The following is an 8,766-nucleotide window of genomic DNA, read 5'->3' as shown; positions in this document are numbered from 1 at the left end:
TCAGTATTGGGGACAAATTGGAAATTACATTGTGTATACCAAACCCAGAGTTCAGGACAAGTAGAAAAAATGAATAGAACTCTAAAAGAGACCTTAACTAAATTAACCTTAGAAACTGGGGGTGACTGGGTGGCTCTCTTCCCCTTCACGCTCTTCTGAGTGTGCAACTCCCCTTACCAGTTAGTTCTAACTCCTTTTGAAATCTTATATGTCCTGCTGCACCTATTACTCCTAACCTACAGTCTGACTTGTTAACTGAGTTTAATGGTCACTCTGTTATCTTCATTACAAGGTGTCCAGGCCATCTGGCCAAGACTACAGGCTCTTTATGCCACTGGCTCTCCTGCAGATCTCCATCAGTTACAGCCCAGCAACCGGGCATATCAAGTGACACCACAAAGAAAGCCTTCAGCCACGTTAGAAGGGTCCCTACATAGTCATCTTGACCACACCCACTACTCTCAAGGTTGACGGCATCGCCTCATGAGTCCTTCATACACGTCAAGCCAGCAGACCCCCTCGTGCTGCAGGATGGCCTCATATCAGGATGGATGGCTGCAAGAGGCCCAGACAATCCCCTAAAGCTAAGGCTGCAGCATATCAAACCTTGCTAATCCTGTCTTCCCTACCCTGGGCTCACCAATCTGGTCTCTGCCCTCTTGGGCCCCCTGCTAATTCTTCTTGTCCTCCTCACCCTTGGTCCCTACGTCCTCAACAGGTCAATCGCTTTTATCTGTGAGCAAATCAGCACTGTCCAGTTAATGGTTCTAAAGTCCCAGTACCAGCCCGTCGCTACTTGGGACCAAATAGTACTCGGTAACAGAGATCCATGACTGGCTCCACTATGTACTTGGGAAAGGGGGAAATGAAGGAACAGAGTGACTTCATTCTTTTTACAGGGCGACTCCATTTTGTTAAACCCATCTTGCTGAGAATCGGCACCATTTCAAGGAGGCGAGCCAATCACAAAGAAGAAGGTCATAAGACCATCACCCCACCGGGGCTGGCCAGTGATCAGAAATAAAGGAAATACCAGAGACCTGAAGTAACTTTCTTGCCCAACTTAAACAGTCACCCAACCAGAAAAAGACACCTATGCTTCTTGAAATCTACAGCCAATGTATAGCCGCCTGAGTGCATTCCTCAGCACCCCTCGACCTACCCCCTCCTCTAACAGCCATATAAAACCCAGCCCAACTAACACCGTGGCTCCCGACTTCGATCCACTGTGTTGGTGATGATTGAGAGTCCTGGCTCCAGCCCTAATAAAAGCGACCCTTGTGTGTTTGCATCGGAATTGGCTCCTTGGTGGTCTTTTGGGAATTTCCCGGTCAGGGCACAACAGGGGGAATCATGCCCATCAATGTTAACAGACCATTTTTTTTTCCATTTAACATAATTCTTCCTGTCCCTGGCATAGTATCTTTGAGATGTATATTCAACCAGTTACAGTATATTCTTTTGCTAATCTCTTCCCAGGACATAGATCTTCCTTTCCAATCACCAACCTAGGAATTGTGAAACCTGCCTATAACCTACAAGCCCCCATTTCCACATGTTCCATGTCTTTGGGCCAAACCAATGGAAATCTCTTTACTAATTTTGTCTGTCAATCTCAATGAAATCAAATAAAAAGAATACCTGTATGTGATCACCCTGAGAAAGGCATGTATGCCTCCTCTCCAGGCCTAGGTCAATCATATTCTGCTTGGAAATAAGCTTCATCAATTATTAATTATTAATTTTTTTAAATTGGTTATTTCCAATAGACAAGATGCTCGCATGGTTCAAAGTAATCCTTTCTGGTGACATTTGACACCTCAAACAGATCTGATTAATTTTAAACCTCTAATGTTAAGTTTCTGTTCAAAAAACAAAACAGTGGAGAGGCCATTATAACCTCTGGGAATAGGAAATAGAACCGTCATTTGTGAAGAAGGCCCTGAACAAAAAGGTGGCAAGTAGAACAGTAAGGAAAAAAAAAGGTTCTAGTAACCAAAAAATAAATAAATAAATAAAAAACTTATTGAAAGCTATGGAGACAGCACAGGGGTGGAGTTTTTAAGCAAATTCATCCAGCTCTCAACATCCAAGAGACACCAGCTAACATCTCATCATACGTGCTTCTGGGTTGCCTGTGTTTTTCTGGATTGCTCATCTTTTTTACTACAAAAATGTGTAACTACTACATGAAGACCAGGGAGGGGTAAAGAAAACAAGACATAGGGACCAGTAGTTGGCATAATGTCTATGTCGCTGGACTCCCATGTAGTCAACCATGGTTCAAGTCCCGGAACCAGTGGCTTAAACTCATGCCAGGCGCATGTGCGTGTGTGCCCAAGATCCCGAGAGGAGAATGGAGGAGAAGGGATTGTGGCATGGTCATCTTCCCTAGATGATGATTTCTCGCTCTCTGTCTTTCTAGCTCTCTCTGTTTTTCTGGCAAGCACATGTGCCCTATAGCAAGAAAACTCTCAAAAAAAAAAAAAAAAAAGAAAAAGAGAAAAGAAAGAAAGAAAAGAAAGAAAGGGAAGAGAAAAAGAAAGAAAAGACATGGGATGCTCTGGTTTGAATATTTTTGTCCCCTTCAAGTTCCACGTGGACACATCCTCATTACAATATTGGGAGGTATGGCCTTCCGGAAGTGATTGAGTTATGAAGGCTCCAGCCTCATGATTGCATTAATGCCATTATAAAAAGGCTTATAAAGGGAGATTTTTTTTCTTTTTCACCTTTATGCCTTTTTTTTTTTTTTCCTATCAGGCTTTTGCGAGCTCACCAGACAGAGAGAAACAGAGAGACAGAAAGTGAGAAATCCCCCCAGGGGGGATGGCCACGCTGCAATCCCTTCTCCTCCATTCTCCTCTTGGGATCCTGGGCACGCACGCACACGCCCCCGGCATGAGTTTTAAGCCACCAGGTCTGGGACGCGAACCGCAGTCGACCACAGGGGAGTCCAGTGACACAGCCATTACGCTAACTGCTGGTCCCACCTTTGTGCCTCTTTTGCTGAATGAGAACACAGCATTCTTCTCCTCTCGAGGTGGCAGCAACAGGTACTATCTGGGAAGGAAAAAGTGGCCCTCACAGCCAAACCTACCAGTGCCTTGATCTTGGACTTCCCAGTTCTAGAAAGGTGAGAAATAAATTTCTACTTTTATTGTTGCAGAACACCATATGCCAAGGAACGAAAAGCATACTCAGAGAGACTGAAACTGTTTATTACACCAGTGGGCACAGAGGAGTTAACACTCTGAATCTCTGACCCTGACAAGGAGTTGGACACAGTCTTTTATGGGTGAATTGGGGAAGGGGAAGTCTCAGGATGTTAGGAATGGGGAAGGGCTCAGAACCCACCCTATGCAGCCTCAAAGGGAAGAGGTAGAGAAGCAAGTCTAATCCACGCAAGGTACTAATCTATTCTAGGTTTTCAGGTTACCCTGTAGCTCCAGGGAGGGGTAGTAAGTTGTGCCAGAGGGCAGGCAGCTATCAGCTCTGAGTTATTCATGAATTCAGGGTCTTTCCATATCATTATAAATTACCCTATCTCAGGCATTTTGTTATAACAGTACACAATAGACTAAAGCATGGGTATCTAGCACCTGTAATGAGCTAGAAGTAGGAGAAAAACCACCTAAATAACGTCCAGTAATTATTATCTTTTCTACTAATCTCTCCTTTGTATCCTCCTTTCAGTAATATTGCTGCTTGCTCAGTCGTAGAAAAACAGATGCCAAGGAATGGAAACGGCACTCAGGAGAGACAGAAGAACTCTTTATTACACTGACAGGCATGGAGGAGTTAACATTCTGAATCTCTGGCTCTGACTGGGGGTTAGACAAGGTATTTTATGGGGAAATTGGGGAGGGGAGGTCTCAGGATGTTAGAAATGGGGAAGGGGCTCAGAATCTGCCCAAACATGGAAGTGGCAGAGAAGCAGGAAGTCTAATCTATTTAAGGTTTCCAGTTACCTTGTAGCTCCAGGGAGGGGCAATAAGTTTGCCTGAGGGAAGAAACTTCTGGCAGCTACTAGCCCTGAGTTATTTATGAATTCAGGGTCTCTCCATATTACAATCACTGCTTCTTAATATTTACTATTATTTTTCACTCCCCAGCTTTATTATTCTTCAGTGTAACTAGCTGAAACTTTCTGATGAATCAACCTTAATAGAAAATAAAATTCCTCTTCCATTTGAAAAAGGTATCTTTGGTGAAAGAAGGTTGGTGGAGCTCTTGGTGATGTTTTCAGACAAAAAGCAAAGTATCAAGAAATTAAACCACTGGATACTTGTTATTTGGACCAAATTGAGGGTTTAGTTTATTAGATCAACTAGGAACCAAAAATGAAAAGTAATTGTGGAAGGCTGCATAGCCAGGAGTACCTGAGCCATTTTTACATTTAGACTTGTTGTAGGATCTTCTCGATTGTTGAAAACCTTTTGGGCAACCTCGACCAACTCAGAGAGGGCCTTTCCCTCAAACCCTTCCAATTTCTGAAGTTTCTTACATATATCTGGGGCTGACTGGGTAACAAAAGCCATATTAATGGCTCTCCTATTCTCTGCAGTCTCTGGATCAATGGGGGTATAGATTCGGTAAGCTTCCATAAGCCTCTCAAGGAAGGCTGTGGGGCTCTCGAAAGGCCCCTGGATGGTCTCACTCACCTTAGACAGGTTTGTGGGTTTCTGTGCAGCAGCACGGATGGCCCTCAGTAGGATAGTTTTTGAGGGCCTCCCTCCTCTGTCCAGATTTGCATCCCATTCAGGTCTGCTAGCTGGAAAAACTCACTCGATGGTGGCAGGGTCAGCAGTGGGTTGGCTGTTGGCATCCAGGACAAGCTTACGGCCTTCCCCACAGATTCTCTCTCTCTCCTCTGTGGTAAAGAGAGTCTGGAGGAGCTGTTGGCAGTCATCCCAGGTGGGCTGATGGGTGAAGAAAATAGTCTCGAGGAGAGAGTTTAATCCATGAGGGTTTGGGGAGATGGAGGGATTCTGGTTTTTCCAGTTGTACAGGTCACTTATAGAGAAAGGGGTATAAGCCATGAAAGGGTGGCCATCGGGATCTAACTCAGAAGGTCCCATCTGCTTGAAAGGAAAAACTGGCAAGGGGGCCGAGGCCCCCTGGGGCTTGTCATCTTCCTCAGTCGGTTTCTTGGTCACGGAGGGGTCCTCAGGTTTTGGCCCAGAAGAAGACCCAGATTGAATATGGGGGGGTGGGGTCTGAAAGGGGCCTCTTCTCTGTGACCAAAAAGACCAGCCTCCGGTCTACTTGGGGCCTCTCCCTCCCTAAGTCTCGGAAGGGCAGCCCAGGGAGGCACAGAGGCGGCCTGAGGAGGTGGTGAAGGGGCATGGGGGGAGGGGGCTTGAAATGGAGGGTCTTCAGGGACATCAGGAAGAACTGGTGGTTTTTCCTGTTTCCCTAAAACCTTTTGAGCCACGAGGAATGTCTGTTTTGGACAAAATCTTTCATGCAGACCTTAAGCCATTTGGGCTTTTCAGAGAGAAGGTCAGTCGAAATCTGAATGTAGGCAATCTGGTCAGGGAGACCAGGATGGCCTGTTGTGACTCAGAGGACTCGATAGGCTGTTGGAAGATCAAATGATCCTTCTGTGGGCCAACCAACTCTGAACGTGGGCCAATCAAGTTCACGAAATCTCTGTAAATCAAAGGGGCTAATAGGAACACCATAACTCTTGGCCAGACGTTGAAAATCCTGAAAATGGTCTAAAAAACAATTAAGGAGGCCACATTTTAACAAAGAGACTGACAACTGATCCTGTCCCATTTTGACAAAGACAAGAGTGACAAAGATAAGACATAACAAGACAGTGTATCAGAAATCACTGTTACCAGGGACCTGAAATGCCGTCGCACTCCGGCCCAGGGACCTGGAGGTTTCGCTGCATCCAGCCCTCCTAAAGTCCCACCAGGAGAGCTCTCAAGCCAAGATAACCACAATCTTACCAGATTCAGGCACCACCAGAGACTCCAATATTTGATCCACATTTTGTGACGCCTCCTTATCCCTCTTGGAACCCAGGACAGGGTGAAAGGAATGTCCTCATTGGGGCATTATTCAGCCACTCGAAGGTTCCCAGATCTCGCTGGGGCCTCTAAATATTGTAAAGTGTCACCGAATGAATGACCACCAAAATCAAATTAAGTTTAAAGGAAGTCTTTATTAGCTGGCCAGCGACTACAGCCTGAGGCTCAGAGGCCAAGAGACAGAACTGCAGCCCCAAAGTTTGGGGTAGCCTCTTACAGGGGTTGGTTGCCAAGTGTGCAGGATTCCTATGCAAAAACAGTTACAGAAGGTAAGTCAAACAAGTTAATTATTTCTGAGGGGAGTGGGGTTTACATGCAACCAGTAACATTGTTAAACAAAGAGGTTTCAGGTTAGTTAGCAAAGACAGTAGCAGGTACAGAATTTTGTCCCAGATGCAGTTTTAGCACTAGCTGTTTTCTCATGGGAAGAGCAAGCAGGAATACAGAAGCAGGAAGGGTGCAAAATGGACAAACATTTGTTCATGTGCAATATCTAATATGCAGCCTTCCACATAATGTGATGCAAATAAAATATTCTTTTGGTCATGATAGAAGAGAAAACTATGATTCATATCAGAGGACTCACTCTCCAGAAAACAGGTGTACAGAACAAGAGTGATTACCCCAGAACAGAAGCTACTTTGATTATGGCAGATCAGATTACAAATACTTGAAAAGAGGATGTTATGATGATAGCATGAAGTTGTGAAGCAAGGACCAAGGAATATGTAGAGAAAGTGATATGTATCAGAAAATGTTCCAACAATCCCCATCTTCTGAGAGAAGCAGCCCAGAACCACCAGTGACCCAGAGTTTCTCTGTTCGGGATAAACATCCTGCAAAGAAGAAGAAAGATGAGCTGGATCCACTTCTCACCCACACTGGCGGAACATATATTCCTCCTGCAAAGCTCAGGATGATGCATGAACAGATAACTGGTAAGCACAGCTTTTGAGGCTGCACGGATCCTTATCCTGTTTAAGGGCAGCAGAGCGAAGTAGGCACCCTAAGTGTGGTGCCAGTTCAGTGCACCCAAGGAGTGAGTGTGAGCTGGATTTTGGAGCTGGGATTTGGAGAATGCCACAGTGTTCATCAGGCAACTGATTGGTGGAAAGTGCTCTGAGGAGGAACCCAGAAGTACATCTATCATGGGGCACAAGTAAATAGGAAGATAAGCCTAAGCCCAATCACATCTGTCCTAAGAAAAAGTACTGAAGGCAAAGGGAAGAAAGGCCTTGTATTAGTGGTGTAAAAAAAAAAAAAAAAAAAAAAAGGTAGAATATGCAGTGCTGTCCTGTCTCCTGTTTCCTCTTGAAGAAGCTAAGCCTCTTGATGGCTGCCATTGATCCTCTCACTGGAATATGATCTAGGCTAAATCTGAATTGAAGATCTGATAACCCTCAGCTCTCCAGCAGAGCCTAAGTTCCATCTCCAGCCCCCTGGTGAAATTACGTACCTTGCAGCGTATGACTTTCTTTATTCTCCTTCACACTCTTTTTTCTTCCCTCTTATATTGTCATCTCCACCTCATCCTCCACCCTCCCAGAGGGACTAGACAGGTCTAGAATCACAGTTCTCAAATACCTCAGTATTGTGAGGCTCTCTGAGGTTCTCTCTTTTACTGAACCATCTGTGAAAAAGGAGATACTGCTCTTCAGACACCTGAATAGAAAACCCCTCCTGTGAGAATCACATTGCTAAACACAATAGAAGAGAGACTTTGACACACATCAGTGCACAGCAAAAGGGAAACACACTTATTCCCAGTTGAAGAAACATTCTCCAAAAAGGTATACAAAAGTGAATACATGTCCAAATGGCTAGAAGTAGAAGAAGAGCCTCAGGTCTGAATAAACCAGGAAATATGTCTCCATCAAAAGAACACAATAACTCCCTTCCTTCTCTTGAAAAAAATGGAGGAAGTTACCAAAATGTCAGAAAGAATTTAGAGCATTCATGGTGACAAAAATCTATGAATTGGAACAGAAAATAGACAACAAACTCCAGGAGATTAGGAAGTCCTTCCATGATATGAAAGAATAAATAGAAACTACAAGAAAAAATCAAATGGAACTATTAGAGATGAAGTCTATAATACAGGAAATCAAAAATTCCCTCAAATAGCCGATTAGACCATGCTGAAGATTGAATCTCTAACGTAGAAGATAATACCTCTGACCTAGAAAAAAAAACACCACAAAGATAGAGAAAATAACAACAACAACAAAATACATGAGGATAATATACAGGAAATATTGTATTCTATTAAATGTCCAAAGATTCAAATAATTAGTATCCCAAAAGGTGAAAAAACTAATAAGGGCATAGAAAACTATTCCATGAAATCCTAGAAGAAAAGTTTCCAAACCCAGAGAGGCATTCAAATATCCAGACCCAAGAAATACAAAGGACCCCCAACAGAATGATCTTCCCTGAGGCACATCATAGCCAGATTGATCAAAACCACAGACAGAGACAAGATTCTAAACTTGGCAAGAGAGAAACATCAAGTTACTTTGAAAATATATCCCATCAGGCTAACATCAGACTCTCATCAGAAACAATGCAAGCAAAGGAAGAATGGGAAAATATATTCAAAGTGTTGAGTGAAAAACAATTTCAACCAAGAATACTATACCCAGCAAGATTATCTTTCATTTGGGAAAAAAAGCCAAAAACATTCTCAGCTAAACAAAACCTGAAAGAATTTACCAACACCAGA

At 43.8% G+C, this 8,766-nt stretch overlaps 1 pseudogene; it reads left to right on the top strand.

Moving 5' to 3' along the window:
• The first annotated feature begins 6,465 nt into the window (after positions 1–6,465).
• The window catches only part of LOC102475402 (pre-mRNA-splicing factor CWC22 homolog), a 7,764-nt pseudogene continuing 5,463 nt past the window's right edge, over positions 6,466–8,766 (top strand).

The sequence above is a fragment of the Tupaia chinensis genome, unplaced genomic scaffold (assembly GCF_000334495.1).
Source record: "Tupaia chinensis unplaced genomic scaffold, TupChi_1.0 Scaffold146650_1, whole genome shotgun sequence".
Lineage (NCBI taxonomy): Eukaryota > Metazoa > Chordata > Mammalia > Scandentia > Tupaiidae > Tupaia > Tupaia belangeri.
The sequence above is the reverse complement of the archived record's forward strand: the minus strand, read 5'-3'. Positions and strand labels throughout refer to the sequence as shown.